Genomic DNA, 25,512 nt, shown 5'->3' with positions numbered 1-25,512 from the left:
GTGTTACACTGAGGGGTGCGGTGTGTGTCAGTATCACACTGAGGGGTGCTGTGTGTGTGTCAGTGTTACACTGAGGGGTGCGGTGTGTGTCAGTATCACACTGAGGGGTGCTGTGTGTGTCAGTGTTACACTGAGGGGTGCTGTGTGTGTGTCAGTGTTACACTGAGGGGTGCTCTGTGTGTGTTAGTGTTACACTGAGTGGTGCTGTGTGTGTCAGTGTTACAGTGAGGGGTGCGGTGTGTGTCAGTATCACACTGAGGGGTGCTGTGTGTGTCAGTGTTACACTGAGGGGTGCTGTGTGTGTCAGTGTTACACTGAGGGGTGCTGTGTGTGTCAGTGTTACAGTGAGGGGTGCGGTGTGTGTCAGGGTTACAGTGAGGGGTGCTGTGTGTGTCAGTGTTACACTGAGGGGTGCTCTGTGTGTGTCAGTGTTACAGTGAGGGGTGCGGTGTGTGTCAGTATCACACTGAGGGGTGCTGTGTGTGTCAGTGTTACACTGAGGGGTGCTGTGTGTGTGTCAGTGTTACAGTGAGGGGTGCGGTGTGTGTCAGGGTTACAGTGAGGGGTGCGGTGTGTGTGTCAGTGTTACACTGAGGGGTGCTGTGTGTGTGTCAGTGTTACAGTGAGGGGTGCGGTGTGTGTCAGTGTTACACTGAGGGGTGCTCTGTGTGTGTCAGTGTTACACTGAGGGGTGCGGTGTGTGTCAGGGTTACAGTGAGGGGTGCGGTGTGTGTCAGTATTACACTGAGGGGTGCTGTGTGTGTCAGTGTTACACTGAGGGGTGCTGTGTGTGTGTCAGTGTTACAGTGAGGGGTGCTCTGTGTGTGTCAGTGTTACACTGAGGGGTGCGGTGTGTGTCAGTGTTACAGTGAGGGGTGCGGTGTGTGTCAGTATCACACTGAGGGGTGCGGTGTGTGTCAGTATTACACTGAGGGGTGCTGTGTGTGTCAGTGTTACACTGAGGGGTGCTCTGTGTGTGTCAGTATCACACTGAGGGGTGCTCTGTGTGTGTCAGTGTTACAGTGAGGGGTGCGGTGTGTGTCAGTGTTACACTGAGGGGTGCGGTGTGTGTCAGTATCACACTGAGGGGTGCGGTGTGTGTCAGTATCACACTGAGGGGTGCTCTGTGTGTGTCAGTGTTACACTGAGGGGCGCTGTGTGTGTCAGTGTTACAGTGAGGGGTGCTGTGTGTGTCAGTGTTACACTGAGGGGTGCTCTGTGTGTGTCAGTGTTACACTGAGGGGTGCTGTGTGTGTCAGTGTTACACTGAGGGGTGCTGTGTGTGTCAGTGTTACAGTGAGGGGTGCTGTGTGTGTCAGTGTTACACTGAGGGGTGCGCTGTGTGTGTCAGTGTTACACTGAGGGGTGCTGTGTGTGTGTCAGTGTTACACTGAGGGGTGCTCTGTGTGTGTCAGTATCACACTGAGGGGTGCTGTGTGTGTGTCAGTGTTACACTGAGGGGTGCTCTCTGTGTGTCAGTATCACACTGAGGGGTGCTCTGTGTGTGTCAGTGTTACAGTGAGGGGTGCGGTGTGTGTCAGTGTTACACTGAGGGGTGCGGTGTGTGTCAGTATCACACTGAGGGGTGCTGTGTGTGTGTCAGTGTTACACTGAGGGGTGCGGTGTGTGTCAGTATCACACTGAGGGGTGCTGTGTGTGTCAGTGTTACACTGAGGGGTGCTGTGTGTGTGTCAGTGTTACACTGAGGGGTGCTCTGTGTGTGTCAGTGTTACACTGAGTGGTGCTGTGTGTGTCAGTGTTACAGTGAGGGGTGCGGTGTGTGTCAGTATCACACTGAGGGGTGCTGTGTGTGTCAGTGTTACACTGAGGGGTGCTCTGTGTGTGTCAGTGTTACACTGAGGGGTGCTGTGTGTGTCAGTGTTACAGTGAGGGGTGCGGTGTGTGTCAGGGTTACAGTGAGGGGTGCTGTGTGTGTCAGTGTTACACTGAGGGGTGCTCTGTGTGTGTCAGTGTTACAGTGAGGGATGCGGTGTGTGTCAGTATCACACTGAGGGGTGCTGTGTGTGTCAGTGTTACACTGAGGGGTGCTGTGTGTGTGTCAGTGTTACAGTGAGGGGTGCGGTGTGTGTCAGGGTTACAGTGAGGGGTGCTGTGTGTGTCAGTGTTACACTGAGGGGTGCGGTGTGTGTCAGGGTTACAGTGAGGGGTGCGGTGTGTGTCAGTATCACACTGAGGGGTGCTGTGTGTGTCAGTGTTACACTGAGGGGTGCTGTGTGTGTGTCAGTGTTACAGTGAGGGGTGCTGTGTGTGTGTCAGTGTTACACTGAGGGGTGCGGTGTGTGTCAGTGTTACAGTGAGGGGTGCGGTGTGTGTCAGTGTTACACTGAGGGGTGTGGTGTGTGTCAGTATCACACTGAGGGGTGCTGTGTGTGTGTCAGTGTTACACTGAGGGGTGCGGTGTGTGTCAGTATCACACTGAGGGGTGCTGTGTGTGTCAGTGTTACACTGAGGGGTGCTGTGTGTGTGTCAGTGTTACACTGAGGGGTGCTCTGTGTGTGTTAGTGTTACACTGAGTGGTGCTGTGTGTGTCAGTGTTACAGTGAGGGGTGCGGTGTGTGTCAGTATCACACTGAGGGGTGCTGTGTGTGTCAGTGTTACACTGAGGGGTGCTCTGTGTGTGTCAGTGTTACACTGAGGGGTGCTGTGTGTGTCAGTGTTACACTGAGGGGTGCTGTGTGTGTCAGTGTTACAGTGAGGGGTGCGGTGTGTGTCAGGGTTACAGTGAGGGGTGCTTTGTGTGTCAGTGTTACACTGAGGGGTGCTCTGTGTGTGTCAGTGTTACAGTGAGGGGTGCGGTGTGTGTCAGTATCACACTGAGGGGTGCTGTGTGTGTCAGTGTTACACTGAGGGGTGCTGTGTGTGTGTCAGTGTTACAGTGAGGGGTGCGGTGTGTGTCAGGGTTACAGTGAGAGGTGCTGTGTGTGTCAGTGTTACTCTGAGGGGTGCTGTGTGTGTGTCAGTGTTACAGTGAGGGGTGCGGTGTGTGTCAGTGTTACAGTGAGGGGTGCTCTGTGTGTGTCAGTGTTACACTGAGGGGTGCGGTGTGTGTCAGGGTTACAGTGAGGGGTGCGGTGTGTGTCAGTATTACACTGAGGGGTGCTGTGTGTGTCAGTGTTACACTGAGGGGTGCTGTGTGTGTGTCAGTGTTACAGTGAGGGGTGCTCTGTGTGTGTCAGTGTTACACTGAGGGGTGCTCTGTGTGTGTCAGTGTTACACTGAGGGGTGCGGTGTGTGTCAGGGTTACAGTGAGGGGTGCGGTGTGTGTCAGTATTACACTGAGGGGTGCTGTGTGTGTCAGTGTTACACTGAGGGGTGCTGTGTGTGTGTGTCAGTGTTACAGTGAGGGGTGCTCTGTGTGTGTCAGTGTTACAGTGAGGGGTGCTCTGTGTGTGTCAGTGTTACACTGAGGGGTGCTGTGTGTGTCAGTGTTACACTGAGGGGTGCTGTGTGTGTGTCAGTGTTACAGTGAGGGGTGCTCTGTGTGTGTCAGTGTTACAGTGAGGGGTGCTCTGTGTGTGTCAGTGTTACACTGAGGGGTGCGGTGTGTGTCAGTGTTACACTGAGGGGTGCGGTGTGTGTCAGGGTTACAGTGAGGGGTGCGGTGTGTGTCAGTATTACACTGAGGGGTGCTGTGTGTGTCAGTGTTACACTGAGGGGTGCTGTGTGTGTGTCAGTGTTACAGTGAGGGGTGCTCTGTGTGTGTCAGTGTTACACTGAGGGGTGCGGTGTGTGTCAGTGTTACACTGAGGAGTGCGGTGTGTGTCAGTATCACACTGAGGGGTGCTGTGTGTGTCAGTGTTACACTGAGGGGTGCTGTGTGTGTGTCAGTGTTACAGTGAGGGGTGCTCTGTGTGTGTCAGTGTTACACTGAGGGGTGCTGTGTGTGTCAGTGTTACACTGAGGGGTGCTGTGTGTGTGTCAGTGTTACACTGAGGGGTGCTGTGTGTGTCAGTGTTACAGTGAGGGGTGCTGTGTGTGTCAGTGTTACACTGAGGGGTGCTCTGTGTGTGTCAGTGTTACACTGAGGGGTGCTGTGTGTGTGTTAGTGTTACAGTGAGGGGTGCTGTGTGTGTCAGTGTTACACTGAGGGGTGCTGTTTGTGTGTCAGTGTTACACTGAGGGGTGCTCTGTGTGTGTCAGTGTTACACTGAGGGGTGCGGTGTGTGTCAGTGTTACACTGAGGGGTGCGGTGTGTGTCAGTATCACACTGAGGGGTGCTGTGTGTGTCAGTGTTACAGTGAGGGGTGCGGTGTGTGTCAGTGTTACACTGAGGGGTGCTGTGTGTGTGTCAGTGTTACAGTGAGGGGTGCTCTGTGTGTGTCAGTGTTACACTGAGGGGTGCGGTGTGTGTCAGTGTTACACTGAGGTGTGCGGTGTGTGTGTCGGTGTTATAGTGAGGGGTGCTCTGTGTGTGTCAGTGTTACACTGAGGGGTGCTGTGTGTGTGTCAGTGTTACACTGAGGGGTGCTGTGTGTGTCAGTGTTACAGTGAGGGGTGCTGTATGTGTCAGTGTTACAGTGAGGGGTGCGGTGTGTGTCAGTGTTACACTGAGGGGTGCTGTGTGTGTCAGTGTTACAGTGAGGGGTGCTCTGTGTGTGTGTCAGTGTTACAGTGAGGGGTGCTCTGTGTGTGTCAGTGTTACACTGAGGGGTGCTGTGTGTGTGTCAGTGTTACAGTGAGGGGTGCTCTGTGTGTGTGTCAGTGTTACAGTGAGGGGTGCTGTGTGTGTCAGTGTTACACAGAGGGGTGCTGTGTGTGTGTCAGTGTTACACTGAGGGGTGCGGTGTGTGTCAGTGTTACACTGAGGGGTGCTGTGTGTGTGTTAGTGTTACACTGAGGGGTGCTGTGTGTGTGTCAGTGTTACACTGAGGGGTGCTCTGTGTGTGTCAGTGTTACACTGAGGGGTGCTGTGTGTGTGTCAGTGTTACAGTGAGGGGTGCTCTGTGTGTGTCAGTGTTACAGTGAGGGGTGCAGTGTGTGTCAGTGTTACAGTGAGGGGTGCTCTGTGTGTGTCAGTGTTACAGTGAGGGGTGCTCGGTGTGTGTCAGTGTTACACTGAGGGGTGCGGTGTGTGTCAGTGTTACAGTGAGGGGTGCTGTGTGTGTGTCAGTGTTACACTGAGGGGCGCTGTGTGTGTGTCAGTGTTACAGTGAGGGGTGCTCTGTGTGTGTCAGTGTTACACTGAGGGGTGCGGTGTGTGTCAGTGTTACACTGAGGGGTGCGGTGTGTGTCAGTATCACACTGAGGGGTGCGGTGTGTGTCAGTGTTACACTGAGGGGTGCGGTGTGTGTCAGTGTTACAGTGAGGGGTGCGGTGTGTGTCAGTGTTACACTGAGGGGTGCTCTGTGTGTGTCAGTGTTACACTGAGGGGTGCTGTGTGTGTGTCAGTGTTACAGTGAGGGGTGCTCTGTGTGTGTCAGTGTTACAGTCAGGGGTGCAGTGTGTGTCAGTGTTACAGTGAGGGGTGCTCTGTGTGTGTCAGTGTTACACTGAGGGGTGCGGTGTGTGTCAGTGTTACACTGAGGGGTGCTGTGTGTGTGTCAGTGTTACACTGAGGGGTGCTGTGTGTGTCAGTGTTACAGTGAGGGGTGCTCTGTGTGTGTCAGTGTTACACTGAGGGGTGCGGTGTGTGTCAGTGTTACACTGAGGGGTGCGGTGTGTGTCAGTATCACACTGAGGGGTGCGGTGTGTGTCAGTGTTACACTGAGGGGTGCGGTGTGTGTCAGTGTTACAGTGAGGGGTGCGGTGTGTGTCAGTATCACACTGAGGGGTGCGGTGTGTGTCAGTGTCACACTGAGGGGTGCGGTGTGTGTCAGTGTTACAGTGAGGGGTGCGGTGTGTGTCAGTATCACACTGAGGGGTGCGGTGTGTGTCAGTGTTACACTGAGGGGTGCGGTGTGTGTCAGTGTTACAGTGAGGGGTGCGGTGTGTGTCAGTATCACACTGAGGGGTGCTGTGTGTGTCAGTGTTACACTGAGGGGTGCTCTGTGTGTGTCAGTGTTACACTGAGGGGTGCTGTGTGTGTCAGTGTTACAGTGAGGGGTGCTCTGTGTGTGTCAGTGTTACACTGAGGGGTGCGGTGTGTGTCAGTGTTACACTGAGGGGTGCGGTGTGTGTCAGTATCACACTGAGGGGTGCGGTGTGTGTCAGTGTTACACTGAGGGGTGCGGTGTGTGTCAATGTTACAGTGAGGGGTGCGGTGTGTGTCAGTGTTACACTGAGGGGTGCGGTGTGTGTCAGTGTCACACTGAGGGGTGCGGTGTGTGTCAGTGTTACACTGAGGGGTGCGGTGTGTGTCAGTGTTACAGTGAGGGGTGCGGTGTGTGTCAGTATCACACTGAGGGGTGCGGTGTGTGTCAGTGTTACACTGAGGGGTGCGGTGTGTGTCAGTGTTACAGTGAGGGGTGCGGTGTGTGTCAGTATCACACTGAGGGGTGCGGTGTGTGTGTCAGTGTTACACTGAGGGGTGCTGTGTGTGTCAGTGTTACACTGAGGGGTGCTGTGTGTGTCAGTGTTACACTGAGGGGTGCTCTGTGTGTGTCAGTGTTACACTGAGGGGTGCGGTGTGTGTCAGTGTTACACTGAGGGGTGCGGTGTGTGTCAGTATCACACTGAGGGGTGCGGTGTGTGTCAGTGTTACACTGAGGGGTGCGGTGTGTGTCAGTGTCACACTGAGGGGTGCGGTGTGTGTCAGTATCACACTGAGGGGTGCGGTGTGTGTCAGTGTTACACTGAGGGGTGCGGTGTGTGTCAGTGTTACAGTGAGGGGTGCGGTGTGTGTCAGTATCACACTGAGGGGTGCGGTGTGTGTCAGTGTTACACTGAGGGGTGCTCTGTGTGTGTCAGTGTTACACTGAGGGGTGCTGTGTGTGTCAGTGTTATAGTGAGGGGCGCTGTGTGTGTCAGTATCACACTGAGGGGTGCGGTGTGTGTCAGTGTTACACTGAGGGGTGCGGTGTGTGTCAGTGTTACAGTGAGGGGTGCGGTGTGTGTCAGTATCACACTGAGGGGTGCGGTGTGTGTCAGTGTTACACTGAGGGGTGCGGTGTGTGTCAGTGTTACAGTGAGGGGTGCGGTGTGTGTCAGTATCACACTGAGGGGTGCGGTGTGTGTCAGTGTTACAGTGAGGGGTGCTGTGTGTGTGTCAGTGTTACACTGAGGGGTGCGGTGTGTGTCAGTATCACACTGAGGGGTGCGGTGTGTGTCAGTATCACACTGAGGGGTGCGGTGTGTGTCAGTGTTACACTGAGGGGTGCGGTGTGTGTCAGTGTTACAGTGAGGGGTGCGGTGTGTGTCAGTATCACACTGAGGGGTGCTGTGTGTGTCAGTGTTACACTGAGGGGTGCGGTGTGTGTCAGTGTTACACTGAGGGGTGCGGTGTGTGTCAGTATCACACTGAGGGGTGCGGTGTGTGTCAGTATCACACTGAGGGGTGCGGTGTGTGTCAGTGTTACACTGAGGGGTGCGGTGTGTGTCAGTGTTACAGTGAGGGGTGCTGTGTGTGTCAGTGTTACACTGAGGGGTGCGGTGTGTGTCAGTGTTACACTGAGGGGTGCGGTGTGTGTCAGTATCACACTGAGGGGTGCGGTGTGTGTCAGTGTTACAGTGAGGGGTGCGGTGTGTGTCAGTGTTACACTGAGGGGTGCGGTGTGTGTCAGTGTTACAGTGAGGGGTGCGGTGTGTGTCAGTATCACACTGAGGGGTGCTGTGTGTGTCAGTGTTACACTGAGGGGTGCGGTGTGTGTCAGTGTTACAGTGAGGGGTGCGGTGTGTGTCAGTGTTACAGTGAGGGGTGCGGTGTGTGTCAGCATCACACTGAGGGGTGCGGTGTGTGTCAGTATCACACTGAGGGGTGCGGTGTGTGTCAGTGTTACACTGAGGGGTGCGGTGTGTGTCAGTGTTACAGTGAGGGGTGCGGTGTGTGTCAGTATCACACTGAGGGGTGCTGTGTGTGTCAGTGTTACACTGAGGGGTGCGGTGTGTGTCAGTGTTACACTGAGGGGTGCGGTGTGTGTCAGTGTTACAGTGAGGGGTGCGGTGTGTGTCAGTATCACACTGAGGGGTGCGGTGTGTGTCAGTGTTACAGTGAGGGGTGCGGTGTGTGTCAGTATCACACTGAGGGGTGCGGTGTGTGTCAGTGTTACAGTGAGGGGTGCGGTGTGTGTCAGTGTTACACTGAGGGGTGCGGTGTGTGTCAGTATCACACTGAGGGGTGCTGTGTGTGTCAGTGTTACACTGAGGGGTGCGGTGTGTGTCAGTGTTACAGTGAGGGGTGCTCTGTGTGTGTCAGTGTTACAGTGAGGGGTGCGGTGTGTGTCAGTGTTACACTGAGGGGTGCGGTGTGTGTCAGTATCACACTGAGGGGTGCTGTGTGTGTCAGTGTTACACTGAGGGGTGCGGTGTGTGTCAGTGTTACAGTGAGGGGTGCGGTGTGTGTCAGTATCACACTGAGGGGTGCGGTGTGTGTCAGTATCACACTGAGGGGTGCGGTGTGTGTCAGTGTTACACTGAGGGGTGCGGTGTGTGTCAGTGTTACAGTGAGGGGTGCGGTGTGTGTCAGTATCACTCTGAGGGGTGCGGTGTGTGTCAGTGTTACACAGAGGGGTGCGGTGTGTGTCAGTGTTACAGTGAGGGGTGCGGTGTGTGTCAGTATCACACTGAGGGGTGCGGTGTGTGTCAGTGTTACAGTGAGGGGTGCGGTGTGTGTCAGTGTTACACTGAGGGGTGCGGTGTGTGTCAGTGTTACAGTGAGGGGTGCTGTGTGTGTCAGTGTTACACTGAGGGGTGCGGTGTGTGTCAGTGTTACAGTGAGGGGTGCGGTGTGTGTCAGTGTTACACTGAGGGGTGCGGTGTGTGTCAGTGTTACACTGAGGGGTGCGGTGTGTGTCAGTGTTACAGTGAGGGGTGCGGTGTGTGTCAGTATCACACTGAGGGGTGCGGTGTGTGTCAGTATCACACTGAGGGGTGCGGTGTGTGTGTCAGTGTTACAGTGAGGGGTGCTGTGTGTGTCAGTATCACACTGAGGGGTGCTGTGTGTGTGTCAGTGTTACACTGAGGGGTGCGGTGTGTGTCAGTGTTACAGTGAGGGGTGCGGTGTGTGTCAGTATCACACTGAGGGGTGCGGTGTGTGTCAGTGTTACACTGAGGGGTGCGGTGTGTGTCAGTATCACACTGAGGGGTGCTGTGTGTGTCAGTGTTACACTGAGGGGTGCGGTGTGTGTCAGTGTTACAGTGAGGGGTGCGGTGTGTGTCAGTATCACACTGAGGGGTGCGGTGTGTGTCAGTGTTACAGTGAGGGGTGCGGTGTGTGTCAGTGTTACAGTGAGGGGTGCGGTGTGTGTCAGTATCACACTGAGGGGTGCTGTGTGTGTCAGTGTTACACTGAGGGGTGCGGTGTGTGTCAGTGTTACAGTGAGGGGTGCGGTGTGTGTCAGTATCACACTGAGGGGTGCGGTGTGTGTCAGTGTTACACTGAGGGGTGCGGTGTGTGTCAGTGTTACAGTGAGGGGTGCGGTGTGTGTCAGTATCACACTGAGGGGTGCGGTGTGTGTCAGTGTTACAGTGAGGGGTGCGGTGTGTGTCAGTGTTACACTGAGGGGTGCTCTGTGTGTCAGTGTTACAGTGAGGGGTGCGGTGTGTGTCAGTGTTACACTGAGGGGTGCGGTGTGTGTCAGTATCACACTGAGGGGTGCGGTGTGTGTCAGTGTTACAGTGAGGGGTGCGGTGTGTGTCAGTATCACACTGAGGGGTGCGGTGTGTGTCAGTGTTACAGTGAGGGGTGCGGTGTGTGTCAGTGTTACACTGAGGGGTGCGGTGTGTGTCAGTATCACACTGAGGGGTGCGGTGTGTGTGTCAGTGTTACACTGAGGGGTGCGGTGTGTGTCAGTGTTACAGTGAGGGGTGCGGTGTGTGTCAGTGTTACACTGAGGGGTGCGGTGTGTGTCAGTGTTACAGTGAGGGGTGCGGTGTGTGTCAGTGTTACAGTGAGGGGTGCGGTGTGTGTCAGTGTTACACTGAGGGGTGCTGTGTGTGTCAGTGTTACACTGAGGGGTGCGGTGTGTGTCAGTGTTACACTGAGGGGTGCGGTGTGTGTCAGTATCACACTGAGGGGTGCGGTGTGTGTCAGTGTTACACTGAGGGGTGCGGTGTGTGTCAGTGTTACACTGAGGGGTGCGGTGTGTGTCAGTGTTACAGTGAGGGGTGCGGTGTGTGTCAGTATCACACTGAGGGGTGCTGTGTGTGTCAGTGTTACACTGAGGGGTGCGGTGTGTGTCAGTGTTACACTGAGGGGTGCTGTGTGTGTCAGTGTTACAGTGAGGGGTGCGGTGTGTGTCAGTATCACACTGAGGGGTGCGGTGTGTGTCAGTATCACACTGAGGGGTGCGGTGTGTGTCAGTGTTACAGTGAGGGGTGCGGTGTGTGTCAGTATCACACTGAGGGGTGCGGTGTGTGTCAGTGTTACAGTGAGGGGTGCGGTGTGTGTCAGTGTTACACTGAGGGGTGCGGTGTGTGTCAGTATCACACTGAGGGGTGCGGTGTGTGTCAGTGTCACACTGAGGGGTGCTGTGTGTGTGTCAGTGTTACACTGAGGGGTGCGGTGTGTGTCAGTGTTACACTGAGGGGTGCGGTGTGTGTCAGTGTTACAGTGAGGGGTGCTCTGTGTGTGTCAGTGTTACAGTGAGGGGTGCGGTGTGTGTCAGTGTTACACTGAGGGGTGCGGTGTGTGTCAGTATCACACTGAGGGGTGCGGTGTGTGTCAGTGTTACACTGAGGGGTGCGGTGTGTGTCAGTGTTACACTGAGGGGTGCGGTGTGTGTCAGTATCACACTGAGGGGTGCGGTGTGTGTCAGTGTTACACTGAGGGGTGCGGTGTGTGTCAGTGTTACAGTGAGGGGTGCGGTGTGTGTCAGTATCACACTGAGGGGTGCGGTGTGTGTCAGTGTTACAGTGAGGGGTGCGGTGTGTGTCAGTATCACACTGAGGGGTGCGGTGTGTGTCAGTGTTACAGTGAGGGGTGCTGTGTGTGTCAGTGTTACACTGAGGGGTGCTCTGTGTGTGTCAGTGTTACACTGAGGGGTGCGGTGTGTGTCAGTGTTACACTGAGGGGTGCGGTGTGTGTCAGTATCACACTGAGGGGTGCGGTGTGTGTGTCAGTGTTACAGTGAGGGGTGCTGTGTGTGTCAGTGTTACACTGAGGGGTGCTGTGTGTGTGTCAGTGTTACAGTGAGGGGTGCGGTGTGTGTCAGTGTTACACTGAGGGGTGCGGTGTGTGTCAGTGTTACACTGAGGGGTGCGGTGTGTGTCAGTGTTACAGTGAGGGGTGCGGTGTGTGTCAGTATCACACTGAGGGGTGCGGTGTGTGTCAGTGTTACACTGAGGGGTGCGGTGTGTGTCAGTGTTACAGTGAGGGGTGCGGTGTGTGTCAGTATCACACTGAGGGGTGCGGTGTGTGTCAGTGTTACAGTGAGGGGTGCGGTGTGTGTCAGTATCACACTGAGGGGTGCGGTGTGTGTCAGTGTTACACTGAGGGGTGCTCTGTGTGTGTCAGTGTTACACTGAGGGGTGCGGTGTGTGTCAGTGTTACAGTGAGGGGTGCGGTGTGTGTCAGTGTTACACTGAGGGGTGCGGTGTGTGTCAGTGTTACACTGAGGGGTGCGGTGTGTGTCAGTGTTACAGTGAGGGGTGCGGTGTGTGTCAGTATCACACTGAGGGGTGCGGTGTGTGTCAGTATCACACTGAGGGGTGCGGTGTGTGTCAGTGTTACAGTGAGGGGTGCTGTGTGTGTCAGTGTTACACTGAGGGGTGCGGTGTGTGTCAGTATCACACTGAGGGGTGCGGTGTGTGTGTCAGTGTTACAGTGAGGGGTGCTGTGTGTGTCAGTGTTACACTGAGGGGTGCTGTGTGTGTGTCAGTGTTACACTGAGGGGTGCTGTGTGTGTCAGTGTTACAGTGAGGGGTGCGGTGTGTGTCAGTATCACACTGAGGGGTGCGGTGTGTGTCAGTATTACACTGAGGGGTGCTGTGTGTGTCAGTGTTACACTGAGGGGTGCGGTGTGTGTCAGTATCACACTGAGGGGTGCGGTGTGTGTCAGTGTTACAGTGAGGGGTGCGGTGTGTGTCAGTTTTACACTGAGGGGTGCGGTGTGTGTCAGTGTTACACTGAGGGGTGCGGTGTGTGTCAGTATCACACTGAGGGGTGCGGTGTGTGTCAGTATCACACTGAGGGGTGCGGTGTGTGTCAGTGTTACAGTGAGGGGTGCGGTGTGTGTCAGTGTTACACTGAGGGGTGCTCTGTGTGTCAGTGTTACAGTGAGGGGTGCGGTGTGTGTCAGTGTTACACTGAGGGGTGCGGTGTGTGTCAGTATCACACTGAGGGGTGCGGTGTGTGTCAGTATTACACTGAGTGGTGCTGTGTGTGTCAGTGTTACAGTGAGGGGTGCGGTGTGTGTCAGTATCACACTGAGGGGTGCGGTGTGTGTCAGTGTTACACTGAGGGGTGCTCTGTGTGTGTCAGTATCACACTGAGGGGTGCGGTGTGTGTCAGTGTTACAGTGAGGGGTGCTGTGTGTGTCAGTGTTACACTGAGGGGTGCTCTGTGTGTGTCAGTGTTACACTGAGGGGTGCGGTGTGTGTCAGTATCACACTGAGGGGTGCGGTGTGTGTCAGTGTTACACTGAGGGGTGCGGTGTGTGTCAGTGTTACAGTGAGGGGTGCGGTGTGTGTCAGTATCACACTGAGGGGTGCGGTGTGTGTCAGTGTTACAGTGAGGGGTGCGGTGTGTGTCAGTGTTACACTGAGGGGTGCTGTGTGTGTCAGTGTTACAGTGAGGGGTGCGGTGTGTGTCAGTGTTACACTGAGGGGTGCGGTGTGTGTCAGTGTTACAGTGAGGGGTGCTCTGTGTGTGTCAGTGTTACACTGAGGGGTGCTGTGTGTGTCAGTGTTACAGTGAGGGGTGCGGTGTGTGTCAGTATCACACTGAGGGGTGCGGTGTGTGTCAGTGTTACACTGAGGGGTGCGGTGTGTGTCAGTGTTACAGTGAGGGGTGCTGTGTGTGTCAGTGTTACACTGAGGGGTGCGGTGTGTGTCAGTGTTACACTGAGGGGTGCGGTGTGTGTCAGTATCACACTGAGGGGTGCTCTGTGTGTGTCAGTATCACACTGAGGGGTGCGGTGTGTGTGTCAGTGTTACAGTGAGGGGTGCTGTGTGTGTCAGTATCACACTGAGGGGTGCGGTGTGTGTCAGTATCACACTGAGGGGTGCTGTGTGTGTCAGTATCACACTGAGGGGTGCTCTGTGTGTGTCAGTATCACACTGAGGGGTGCGGTGTGTGTGTCAGTGTTACACTGAGGGGTGCTGTGTGTGTCAGTGTTACAGTGAGGGGTGCTGTGTGTGTCAGTATCACACTGAGGGGTGCGGTGTGTGTCAGTGTTACACTGAGGGGTGCGGTGTGTGTCAGTGTTACACTGAGGGGTGCTGTGTGTGTCAGTGTTACAGTGAGGGGTGCGGTGTGTGTCAGTATCACACTGAGGGGTGCGGTGTGTGTCAGTGTTACAGTGAGGGGTGCTGTGTGTGTGTCAGTGTTACACTGAGGGGTGCTGTGTGTGTCAGTGTTACACTGAGGGGTGCTGTGTGTGTCAGTGTTACACTGAGGGGTGCGGTGTGTGTCAGTGTTACACTGAGGGGTGCGGTGTGTGTCAGTATCACACTGAGGGGTGCTGTGTGTGTCAGTGTTACAGTGAGGGGTGCGGTGTGTGTCAGTATCACACTGAGGGGTGCAGTGTGTGTGTCAGTGTTACACTGAGGGGTGCTGTGTGTGTCAGTGTTACAGTGAGGGGTGCTGTGTGTGTCAGTATCACACTGAGGGGTGCGGTGTGTGTCAGTGTTACACTGAGGGGTGCGGTGTGTGTCAGTGTTACACTGAGGGGTGCTGTGTGTGTCAGTGTTACAGTGAGGGGTGCGGTGTGTGTCAGTATCACACTGAGGGGTGCGGTGTGTGTCAGTGTTACAGTGAGGGGTGCTGTGTGTGTGTCAGTGTTACACTGAGGGGTGCTGTGTGTGTCAGTGTTACACTGAGGGGTGCTGTGTGTGTCAGTATCACACTGAGGGGTGCGGTGTGTGTCAGTGTTACACTGAGGGGTGCGGTGTGTGTCAGTATCACACTGAGGGGTGCTGTGTGTGTCAGTGTTACAGTGAGGGGTGCGGTGTGTGTCAGTATCACACTGAGGGGTGCGGTGTGTGTCAGTGTTACACTGAGGGGTGCGGTGTGTGTGTCAGTGTTACACTGAGGGGTGCTGTGTGTGTCAGTGTTACACTGAGGGGTGCTGTGTGTGTCAGTGTTACACTGAGGGGTGCGGTGTGTGTCAGTGTTACACTGAGGGGTGCGGTGTGTGTCAGTGTTACACTGAGGGGTGCTGTGTGTGTCAGTGTTACAGTGAGGGGTGCGGTGTGTGTCAGTGTTACACTGAGGGGTGCTGTGTGTGTCAGTGTTACACTGAGGGGTGCTGTGTGTGTCAGTGTTACACTGAGGGGTGCGGTGTGTGTCAGTATCACACTGAGGGGTGCGGTGTGTGTCAGTGTTACACTGAGGGGTGCGGTGTGTGTCAGTGTTACAGTGAGGGGTGCTGTGTGTGTCAGTGTTACACTGAGGGGTGCGGTGTGTGTCAGTATCACACTGAGGGGTGCGGTGTGTGTGTCAGTGTTACAGTGAGGGGTGCTGTGTGTGTCAGTATCACACTGAGGGGTGCTGTGTGTGTGTCAGTGTTACACTGAGGGGTGCGGTGTGTGTCAGTGTTACAGTGAGGGGTGCGGTGTGTGTCAGTGTTACACTGAGGGGTGCGGTGTGTGTCAGTGTTACACTGAGGGGTGCTGTGTGTGTCAGTGTTACACTGAGGGGTGCGGTGTGTGTCAGTGTTACACTGAGGGGTGCGGTGTGTGTCAGTGTTACAGTGAGGGGTGCGGTGTGTGTCAGTATCACACTGAGGGGTGCGGTGTGTGTCAGTGTTACACTGAGGGGTGCGGTGTGTGTCAGTATCACACTGAGGGGTGCGGTGTGTGTCAGTGTTACAGTGAGGGGTGCGGTGTGTGTCAGTGTTACACTGAGGGGTGCTCTGTGTGTCAGTGTTACAGTGAGGGGTGCGGTGTGTGTCAGTGTTACACTGAGGGGTGCGGTGTGTGTCAGTATTACACACTGAGGGGTGCGGTGTGTGTCAGTGTTACAGTGAGGGGTGCGGTGTGTGTCAGTATCACACTGAGGGGTGCGGTGTGTGTCAGTGTTACAGTGAGGGGTGCGGTGTGTGTCAGTGTTACACTGAGGGGTGCGGTGTGTGTCAGTATCACACTGAGGGGTGCTGTGTGTGTCAGTGTTACACTGAGGGGTGCGGTGTGTGTCAGTGTTACAGTGAGGGGTGCGGTGTGTGTCAGTATCACACTGAGGGGTGCGGTGTGTGTCAGTGTTACAGTGAGGGGTGCGGTGTGTGTCAGTGTTACAGTGAGGGGTGTGGTGTGTGTCAGTATCACACTGAGGGGTGCTGTGTGTGTCAGTGTTACACTGAGGGGTGCGGTGTGTGTCAGTGTTACACTGAGGGGTGCGGTGTGTGTCAGTATCACACTGAGGGGTGCGGTGTGTGTCAGTGTTACACTGAGGGGTGCTGTGTGTGTCAGTGTTACACTGAGGGGTGCGGTGTGTGTCAGTGTTACAGTGAGGGGTGCGGTGTGTGTCAGTGTTACACTGAGGGGTGCGGTGTGTGTCAGTGTTACAGTGAGGGGTGCGGTGTGTGTCAGTGTTACACTGAGGGGTGCGGTGTGTGTCAGTGTTACACTGAGGGGTGCTGTGTGTGTCAGTGTTACACTGAGGGGTGCGGTGTGTGTCAGTGTTACAGTGAGGGGTGCTGTGTGTGTGTCAGTGTTACACTGAGGGGTGCTGTGTGTGTCAGTGTTACACTGAGGGGTGCGGTGTGTGTGTCAGTGTTACACTGAGGGGTGCTGTGTGTGTCAGTGTTACACTGAGGGGTGCTGTGTGTGTCAGTATCACACTGAGGGGTGCGGTGTGTGTCAGTGTTACACTGAGGGGTGCGGTGTGTGTCAGTGTTACACTGAGGGGTGCTGTGTGTGTCAGTGTTACAGTGAGGGGTGCGGTGTGTGTCAGTATCACACTGAGGGGTGCGGTGTGTGTCAGTGTTACACTGAGGGGTGCTGTGTGTGTGTCAGTGTTACACTGAGGGGTGCGGTGTGTGTCAGTGTTACACTGAGGGGTGCGGTGTGTGTGTCAGTGTTACACTGAGGGGTGCTGTGTGTGTGTCAGTGTTACACTGAGGGGTGCTGTGTGTGTCAGTGTTACACTGAGGGGTGCGGTGTGTGTCAGTGTTACACTGAGGGGTGCGGTGTGTGTCAGTGTTACACTGAGGGGTGCTGTGTGTGTCAGTGTTACAGTGAGGGGTGCGGTGTGTGTCAGTATCACACTGAGGGGTGCTGTGTGTGTCAGTGTTACACTGAGGGGTGCTCTGTGTGTCAGTGTTACACTGAGGGGTGCGGTGTGTGTCAGTGTTACAGTGAGGGGTGCGGTGTGTGTCAGTATCACACTGAGGGGTGCGGTGTGTGTCAGTGTTACAGTGAGGGGTGCGGTGTGTGTCAGTGTTACACTGAGGGGTGCGGTGTGTGTCAGTGTTACAGTGAGGGGTGCGGTGTGTGTCAGTGTTACACTGAGGGGTGCTCTGTGTGTGTCAGTGTTACAGTGAGGGGTGCGGTGTGTGTCAGTGTTACACTGAGGGGTGCGGTGTGTGTCAGTATCACACTGAGGGGTGCGGTGTGTGTCAGTGTTACAGTGAGGGGTGCGGTGTGTGTCAGTGTTACACTGAGGGGTGCGGTGTGTGTCAGTGTTACAGTGAGGGGTGCGGTGTGTGTCAGTGTTACACTGAGGGGTGCGGTGTGTGTCAGTGTTACACTGAGGGGTGCTGTGTGTGTCAGTGTTACACTGAGGGGTGCGGTGTGTGTCAGTGTTACAGTGAGGGGTGCGGTGTGTGTCAGTATCACACTGAGGGGTGCGGTGTGTGTCAGTGTTACAGTGAGGGGTGCGGTGTGTGTCAGTATCACACTGAGGGGTGCGGTGTGTGTCAGTGTTACAGTGAGGGGTGCGGTGTGTGTCAGTGTTACACTGAGGGGTGCTGTGTGTGTCAGTGTTACAGTGAGGGGTGCTGTGTGTGTCAGTATCACACTGAGGGGTGCGGTGTGTGTCAGTGTTACACTGAGGGGTGCGGTGTGTGTCAGTGTTACACTGAGGGGTGCTGTGTGTGTCAGTGTTACAGTGAGGGGTGCGGTGTGTGTCAGTGTTACACTGAGGGGTGCGGTGTGTGTCAGTGTTACACTGAGGGGTGCTGTGTGTGTGTCAGTGTTACACTGAGGGGTGCTGTGTGTGTCAGTGTTACACTGAGGGGTGCGGTGTGTGTGTCAGTGTTACACTGAGGGGTGCTGTGTGTGTCAGTGTTACACTGAGGGGTGCGGTGTGTGTCAGTATCACACTGAGGGGTGCGGTGTGTGTCAGTGTTACACTGAGGGGTGCGGTGTGTGTCAGTATCACACTGAGGGGTGCTGTGTGTGTCAGTGTTACAGTGAGGGGTGCGGTGTGTGTCAGTGTTACACTGAGGGGTGCGGTGTGTGTCAGTGTTACACTGAGGGGTGCGGTGTGTGTGTCAGTGTTACACTGAGGGGTGCTGTGTGTGTCAGTGTTACACTGAGGGGTGCGGTGTGTGTGTCAGTGTTACACTGAGGGGTGCTGTGTGTGTCAGTGTTACACTGAGGGGTGCTCTGTGTGTGTCAGTATCACACTGAGGGGTGCGGTGTGTGTCAGTGTTACACTGAGGGGTGCGGTGTGTGTCAGTGTTACACTGAGGGGTGCTGTGTGTGTCAGTGTTACAGTGAGGGGTGCGGTGTGTGTCAGTATCACACTGAGGGGTGCTGTGTGTGTCAGTGTTACACTGAGGGGTGCTCTGTGTGTCAGTGTTACACTGAGGGGTGCGGTGTGTGTCAGTGTTACAGTGAGGGGTGCGGTGTGTGTCAGTATCACACTGAGGGGTGCGGTGTGTGTCAGTGTTACACTGAGGGGTGCGGTGTGTGTCAGTATCACACTGAGGGGTGCGGTGTGTGTCAGTATCACACTGAGGGGTGCGGTGTGTGTCAGTGTTACAGTGAGGGGTGCGGTGTGTGTCAGTGTTACACTGAGGGGTGCGGTGTGTGTCAGTGTTACAGTGAGGGGTGCGGTGTGTGTCAGTGTTACACTGAGGGGTGCGGTGTGTGTCAGTATCACACTGAGGGGTGCGGTGTGTGTCAGTGTTACAGTGAAGGGTGCTGTGTGTGTGTCAGTGTTACACTGAGGGGTGCGGTGTGTGTCAGTGTTACAGTGAGGGGTGCGGTGTGTGTCAGTGTTACACTGAGGGGTGCGGTGTGTGTCAGTATCACACTGAGGGGTGCTGTGTGTGTGTCAGTGTTACACTGAGGGGTGCGGTGTGTGTCAGTGTTACAGTGAGGGGTGCGGTGTGTGTCAGTATCACACTGAGGGGTGCGGTGTGTGTCAGTGTTACAGTGAGGGGTGCGGTGTGTGTCAGTATCACACTGAGGGGTGCGGTGTGTGTCAGTGTTACACTGAGGGGTGCGGTGTGTGTCAGTGTTACACTGAGGGGTGCTGTGTGTGTGTCAGTGTTACAGTGAGGGGTGCGGTGTGTGTCAGTGTTACACTGAGGGGTGCTGGGTGTGTGTCAGTGTCACACTGAGGGGTGCTGTGTGTGTGTCAGTGTTACACTGAGGGGTGCGGTGTGTGTCAGTGTTACAGTGAGGGGTGCGGTGTGTGTCAGTGTTACACTGAGGGGTGCGGTGTGTGTCAGTGTTACACTGAGGGGTGCGGTGTGTGTCAGTATCACACTGAGGGGTGCGGTGTGTGTCAGTGTTACAGTGAGGGGTGCGGTGTGTGTCAGTGTTACACTGAGGGGTGCTGTGTGTGTCAGTGTTACACTGAGGGGTGCGGTGTGTGTCAGTGTTACACTGAGGGGTGCTGGGTGTGTGTCAGTGTCACACTGAGGGGTGCGGTGTGTGTCAGTGTTACACTGAGGGGTGCGGTGTGTGTCAGTATCACACTGAGGGGTGCGGTGTGTGTCAGTGTTACACTGAGGGGTGCGGTGTGTGTCAGTGTTACAGTGAGGGGTGCGGTGTGTGTCAGTGTTACACTGAGGGGTGCTGTGTGTGTCAGTGTTACAGTGAGGGGTGCGGTGTGTGTCAGTGTTACACTGAGGGGTGCGGTGTGTGTCAGTGTTACACTGAGGGGTGCTCTGTGTGTGTCAGTGTTACACTGAGGGGTGCTGTGTGTGTGTCAGTGTTACACTGAGGGGTGCGGTGTGTGTCAGTGTTACAGTGAGGGGTGCGGTGTGTGTCAGTGTTACACTGAGGGGTGCGGTGTGTGTCAGTGTTACAGTGAGGGGTGCTGTGTGTGTCAGTGTTACACTGAGGGGTGCGGTGTGTGTCAGTGTTACACTGAGGGGTGCGGTGTGTGTCAGTGTTACACTGAGGGGTGCTGTGTGTGTCAGTATGACACTGAGGGGTGCGGTGTGTGTGTCAGTGTTACAGTGAGGGGTGTGGTGTGTGTGTCAGTATCACACTGAGGGGTGCGGTGTGTGTCAGTATCACACTGAGGGGTGCTGTGTGTGTCAGTATCACACTGAGGGGTGCTGTGTGTGTGTCAGTGTTACACTGAGGGGTGCGGTGTGTGTGTCAGTGTTACACTGAGGGGTGCTGTGTGTGTCAGTGTTACAGTGAGGGGTGCTGTGTGTGTCAGTGTTACACTGAGGGGTGCGGTGTGTGTCAGTGTTACACTGAGGGGTGCTGTGTGTGTCAGTGTTACAGTGAGGGGTGCGGTGTGTGTCAGTGTTACACTGAGGGGTGCTGTGTGTGTCAGTGTTACAGTGAGGGGTGCTGTGTGTGTCAGTATCACACTGAGGGGTGCGGTGTGTGTCAGTGTTACACTGAGGGGTGCTGTGTGTGTCAGTGTTACAGTGAGGGGTGCGGTGTGTGTCAGTGTTACACTGAGGGGTGCGGTGTGTGTCAGTGTTACAGTGAGGGGTGCTGTGTGTGTGTCAGTGTTACACTGAGGGGTGCTGTGTGTGTCAGTGTTACACTGAGGGGTGCGGTGTGTGTGTCAGTGTTACAGTGAGGGGTGCTGTGTGTGTCAGTGTTACACTGAGGGGTGCTGTGTGTGTCAGTATCACACTGAGGGGTGCGGTGTGTGTCAGTGTTACACTGAGGGGTGCGGTGTGTGTCAGTGTTACACTGAGGGGTGCGGTGTGTGTCAGTGTTACAGTGAGGGGTGCGGTGTGTGTGTCAGTGTTACACTGAGGGGTGCGGTGTGTGTCAGTGTTACAGTGAGGGGTGCTGTGTGTGTGTCAGTGTTACACTGAGGGGTGCGGTGTGTGTCAGTGTTACACTGAGGGGTGCGGTGTGTGTGTCAGTGTTACACTGAGGGGTGCTGTGTGTGTCAGTGTTACACTGAGGGGTGCTGTGTGTGTCAGTATCACACTGAGGGGTGCGGTGTGTGTCAGTGTTACACTGAGGGGTGCGGTGTGTGTCAGTGTTACACTGAGGGGTGCTGTGTGTGTCAGTGTTACAGTGAGGGGTGCGGTGTGTGTCAGTATCACACTGAGGGGTGCTGTGTGTGTCAGTGTTACACTGAGGGGTGCGGTGTGTGTCAGTGTTACACTGAGGGGTGCGGTGTGTGTCAGTGTTACAGTGAGGGGTGCGGTGTGTGTCAGTATCACACTGAGGGGTGCGGTGTGTGTCAGTGTTACACTGAGGGGTGCGGTGTGTGTGTGTCAGTGTTACACTGAGGGGTGCGGTGTGTGTGTCAGTGTTACAGTGAGGGGTGCGGTGTGTGTCAGTGTTACAGTGAGGGGTGCTGGGTGTGTGTCAGTGTCACACTGAGGGGTGCTGTGTGTGTGTCAGTGTTACAGTGAGGGGTGCGGTGTGTGTCAGTGTTACACTGAGGGGTGCGGTGTGTGTCAGTGTTACAGTGAGGGGTGCGGTGTGTGTCAGTGTTACAGTGAGGGGTGCTGTGTGTGTGTCAGTGTTACACTGAGGGGTGCGGTGTGTGTCAGTGTTACACTGAGGGGTGCGGTGTGTGTCAGTGTTACACTGAGGGGTGCTGGTGTGTGTCAGTGTTACACTGAGGGGTGCGGTGTGTGTCAGTGTTACAGTGAGGGGTGCTGGGTGTGTGTCAGTGTCACACTGAGGGGTGCGGTGTGTGTGTCAGTGTTACAGTGAGGGGTGCGGTGTGTGTCAGTGTTACACTGAGGGGTGCGGTGTGTGTCAGTGTTACAGTGAGGGGTGCGGTGTGTGTCAGTGTTACACTGAGGGGTGCGGTGTGTGTCAGTGTTACAGTGAGGGGTGCGGTGTGTGTCAGTGTTACACTGAGGGGTGCGGTGTGTGTCAGTGTTACACTGAGGGGTGCGGTGTGTGTGTCAGTGTTACACTGAGGGGTGCTGTGTGTGTCAGTGTTACACTGAGGGGTGCGGTGTGTGTCAGTGTTACACTGAGGGGTGCGGTGTGTGTCAGTGTTACACTGAGGGGTGCTCTGTGTGTGTCAGTGTTACACTGAGGGGTGCGGTGTGTGTCAGTGTTACACTGAGGGGTGCGGTGTGTGTGTCAGTGTTACAGTGAGGGGTGCGGTGTGTGTCAGTGTTACACTGAGGGGTGCGGTGTGTGTCAGTGTTACACTGAGGGGTGCGGTGTGTGTCAGTATCACACTGAGGGGTGCGGTGTGTGTCAGTGTTACAGTGAGGGGTGCGGTGTGTGTCAGTATCACACTGAGGGGTGCGGTGTGTGTCAGTATCACACTGAGGGGTGCGGTGTGTGTCAGTGTTACAGTGAGGGGTGCGGTGTGTGTCAGTGTTACACTGAGGGGTGCTGTGTGTGTGTCAGTGTTACACTGAGGGGTGCGGTGTGTGTCAGTGTTACAGTGAGGGGTGCGGTGTGTGTCAGTGTTACAGTGAGGGGTGCTGTGTGTGTGTCAGTGTTACACTGAGGGGTGCTGTGTGTGTCAGTGTTACACTGAGGGGTGCGGTGTGTGTCAGTGTTACACTGAGGGGTGCGGTGTGTGTCAGTGTTACAGTGAGGGGTGCGGTGTGTGTCAGTGTTACACTGAGGGGTGCTGGGTGTGTGTCAGTGTTACACTGAGGGGTGCGGTGTGTGTCAGTGTTACACTGAGGGGTGCTCTGTGTGTGTCAGTGTCACACTGAGGGGTGCGGTGTGTGTGTCAGTGTTACAGTGAGGGGTGCTGTGTGTGTCAGTGTTACACTGAGGGGTGCGGTGTGTGTCAGTGTTACACTGAGGGGTGCGGTGTGTGTGTCAGTGTTACAGTGAGGGGTGCGGTGTGTGTCAGTGTTACACTGAGGGGTGCGGTGTGTGTCAGTGTTACACTGAGGGGTGCTGTGTGTGTCAGTGTTACACTGAGGGGTGCGGTGTGTGTCAGTGTTACACTGAGGGGTGCTGGGTGTGTCAGTGTTACACTGAGGGGTGCGGTGTGTGTCAGTGTTACACTGAGGGGTGCTGTGTGTGTCAGTGTTACACTGAGGGGTGCGGTGTGTGTCAGTGTTACACTGAGGGGTGCGGTGTGTGTCAGTGTTACAGTGAGGGGTGCTGTGTGTGTGTCAGTGTTACACTGAGGGGTGCGGTGTGTGTCAGTGTTACACTGAGGGGTGCGGTGTGTGTGTCAGTGTTACAGTGAGGGGTGCGGGTGTGTGTCAGTGTTACACTGAGGGGTGCTGTGTGTGTGTCAGTGTTACACTGAGGGGTGCGGTGTGTGTCAGTGTTACACTGAGGGGTGCGGTGTGTGTCAGTGTTACACTGAGGGGTGCTGTGTGTGTCAGTGTTACAGTGAGGGGTGCTGTGTGTGTGTCAGTGTTACACTGAGGGGTGCGGTGTGTGTCAGTGTTACACTGAGGGGTGCTGTGTGTGTGTCAGTGTTACACTGAGGGGTGCTGTGTGTGTCAGTGTTACACTGAGGGGTGCGGTGTGTGTGTCAGTGTTACACTGAGGGGTGCGGTGTGTGTCAGTGTTACACTGAGGGGTGCGGTGTGTGTCAGTGTTACACTGAGGGGTGCGGTGTGTGTCAGTGTTACACTGAGGGGTGCGGTGTGTGTCAGTGTTACACTGAGGGGTGCGGTGTGTGTCAGTGTTACAGTGAGGGGTGCGGTGTGTGTCAGTGTTACAGTGAGGGGTGCTGTGTGTGTCAGTGTTACACTGAGGGGTGCTGTGTGTGTCAGTGTTACACTGAGGGGTGCGGTGTGTGTCAGTGTTACAGTGAGGGGTGCTGTGTGTGTGTCAGTGTTACACTGAGGGGTGCGGTGTGTGTCAGTGTTACACTGAGGGGTGCTGTGTGTGTGTCAGTGTTACACTGAGGGGTGCGGTGTGTGTCAGTGTTACACTGAGGGGTGCGGTGTGTGTCAGTGTTACAGTGAGGGGTGCGGTGTGTGTCAGTGTTACACTGAGGGGTGCTGGGTGTGTGTCAGTGTTACACTGAGGGGTGCTGTGTGTGTCAGTGTTACAGTGAGGGGTGCGGTGTGTGTCAGTGTTACACTGAGGGGTGCGGTGTGTGTCAGTGTTACACTGAGGGGTGCTCTGTGTGTGTCAGTGTTACACTGAGGGGTGCTGGGTGTGTGTCAGTGTCACACTGAGGGGTGCGGTGTGTGTCAGTGTTACACTGAGGGGTGCTGTGTGTGTGTCAGTGTTACACTGAGGGGTGCGGTGTGTGTCAGTGTTACACTGAGGGGTGCGGTGTGTGTCAGTGTTACAGTGAGGGGTGCGGTGTGTGTCAGTGTTACACTGAGGGGTGCGGTGTGTGTCAGTGTTACACTGAGGGGTGCTGTGTGTGTCAGTGTTACACTGAGGGGTGCGGTGTGTGTCAGTGTTACAGTGAGGGGTGCTGTGTGTGTCAGTGTTACAGTGAGGGGTGCTGTGTGTGTGTCAGTGTTACACTGAGGGGTGCGGTGTGTGTCAGTGTTACACTGAGGGGTGCTGTGTGTGTCAGTGTTACAGTGAGGGGTGCGGTGTGTGTCAGTGTTACACTGAGGGGTGCGGTGTGTGTCAGTGTTACAGTGAGGGGTGCTGTGTGTGTGTCAGTGTTACACTGAGGGGTGCTGTGTGTGTCAGTGTTACACTGAGGGGTGCGGTGTGTGTCAGTGTTACACTGAGGGGTGCTGTGTGTGTCAGTGTTACACTGAGGGGTGCTGGGTGTGTGTCAGTGTCACACTGAGGGGTGCGGTGTGTGTGTCAGTGTTACACTGAGGGGTGCGGTGTGTGTCAGTGTTACACTGAGGGGTGCGGTGTGTGTCAGTGTTACACTGAGGGGTGCTGGGTGTGTGTCAGTGTCACACTGAGGGGTGCGGTGTGTGTCAGTGTTACACTGAGGGGTGCTGTGTGTGTGTCAGTGTTACACTGAGGGGTGCTGTGTGTGTCAGTGTTACACTGAGGGGTGCTGTGTGTGTCAGTGTTACACTGAGGGGTGCGGTGTGTGTCAGTGTTACACTGAGGGGTGCGGTGTGTGTCAGTGTTACACTGAGGGGTGCGGTGTGTGTCAGTGTTACAGTGAGGGGTGCGGTGTGTGTCAGTGTTACACTGAGGGGTGCTGTGTGTGTGTCAGTGTTACACTGAGGGGTGCTGTGTGTGTCAGTGTTACACTGAGGGGTGCGGTGTGTGTCAGTGTTACAGTGAGGGGTGCGGTGTGTGTCAGTGTTACAGTGAGGGGTGCTGTGTGTGTGTCAGTGTTACACTGAGGGGTGCGGTGTGTGTCAGTGTTACACTGAGGGGTGCGGTGTGTGTCAGTGTTACACTGAGGGGTGCGGTGTGTGTGTCAGTGTTACACTGAGGGGTGCGGTGTGTGTCAGTGTTACACTGAGGGGTGCGGTGTGTGTGTCAGTGTTACAGTGAGGGGTGCGGTGTGTGTCAGTGTTACAGTGAGGGGTGCTGGGTGTGTGTCAGTGTTACACTGAGGGGTGCGGTGTGTGTCAGTGTTACACTGAGGGGTGCTGTGTGTGTCAGTGTTACACTGAGGGGTGCGGTGTGTGTCAGTGTTACAGTGAGGGGTGCGGTGTGTGTCAGTGTTACAGTGAGGGGTGCGGTGTGTGTCAGTGTTACACTGAGGGGTGCTGGGTGTGTGTCAGTATCACACTGAGGGGTGCTGTGTGTGTGTCAGTGTTACACTGAGGGGTGCGGTGTGTGTCAGTGTTACAGTGAGGGGTGCGGTGTGTGTCAGTGTTACAGTGAGGGGTGCGGTGTGTGTCAGTGTTACAGTGAGGGGTGCTGGGTGTGTGTCAGTGTTACACTGAGGGGTGCGGTGTGTGTCAGTGTTACACTGAGGGGTGCGGTGTGTGTCAGTGTTACAGTGAGGGGTGCTGTGTGTGTCAGTGTTACACTGAGGGGTGCTGTGTGTGTCAGTATCACACTGAGGGGTGCTGTGTGTGT

Source organism: Mobula hypostoma, assembly GCF_963921235.1.
Source record: "Mobula hypostoma chromosome X1 unlocalized genomic scaffold, sMobHyp1.1 SUPER_X1_unloc_1, whole genome shotgun sequence".
NCBI lineage: Eukaryota > Metazoa > Chordata > Chondrichthyes > Myliobatiformes > Myliobatidae > Mobula > Mobula hypostoma.
Note: the sequence above shows the minus strand (reverse complement) of the source record.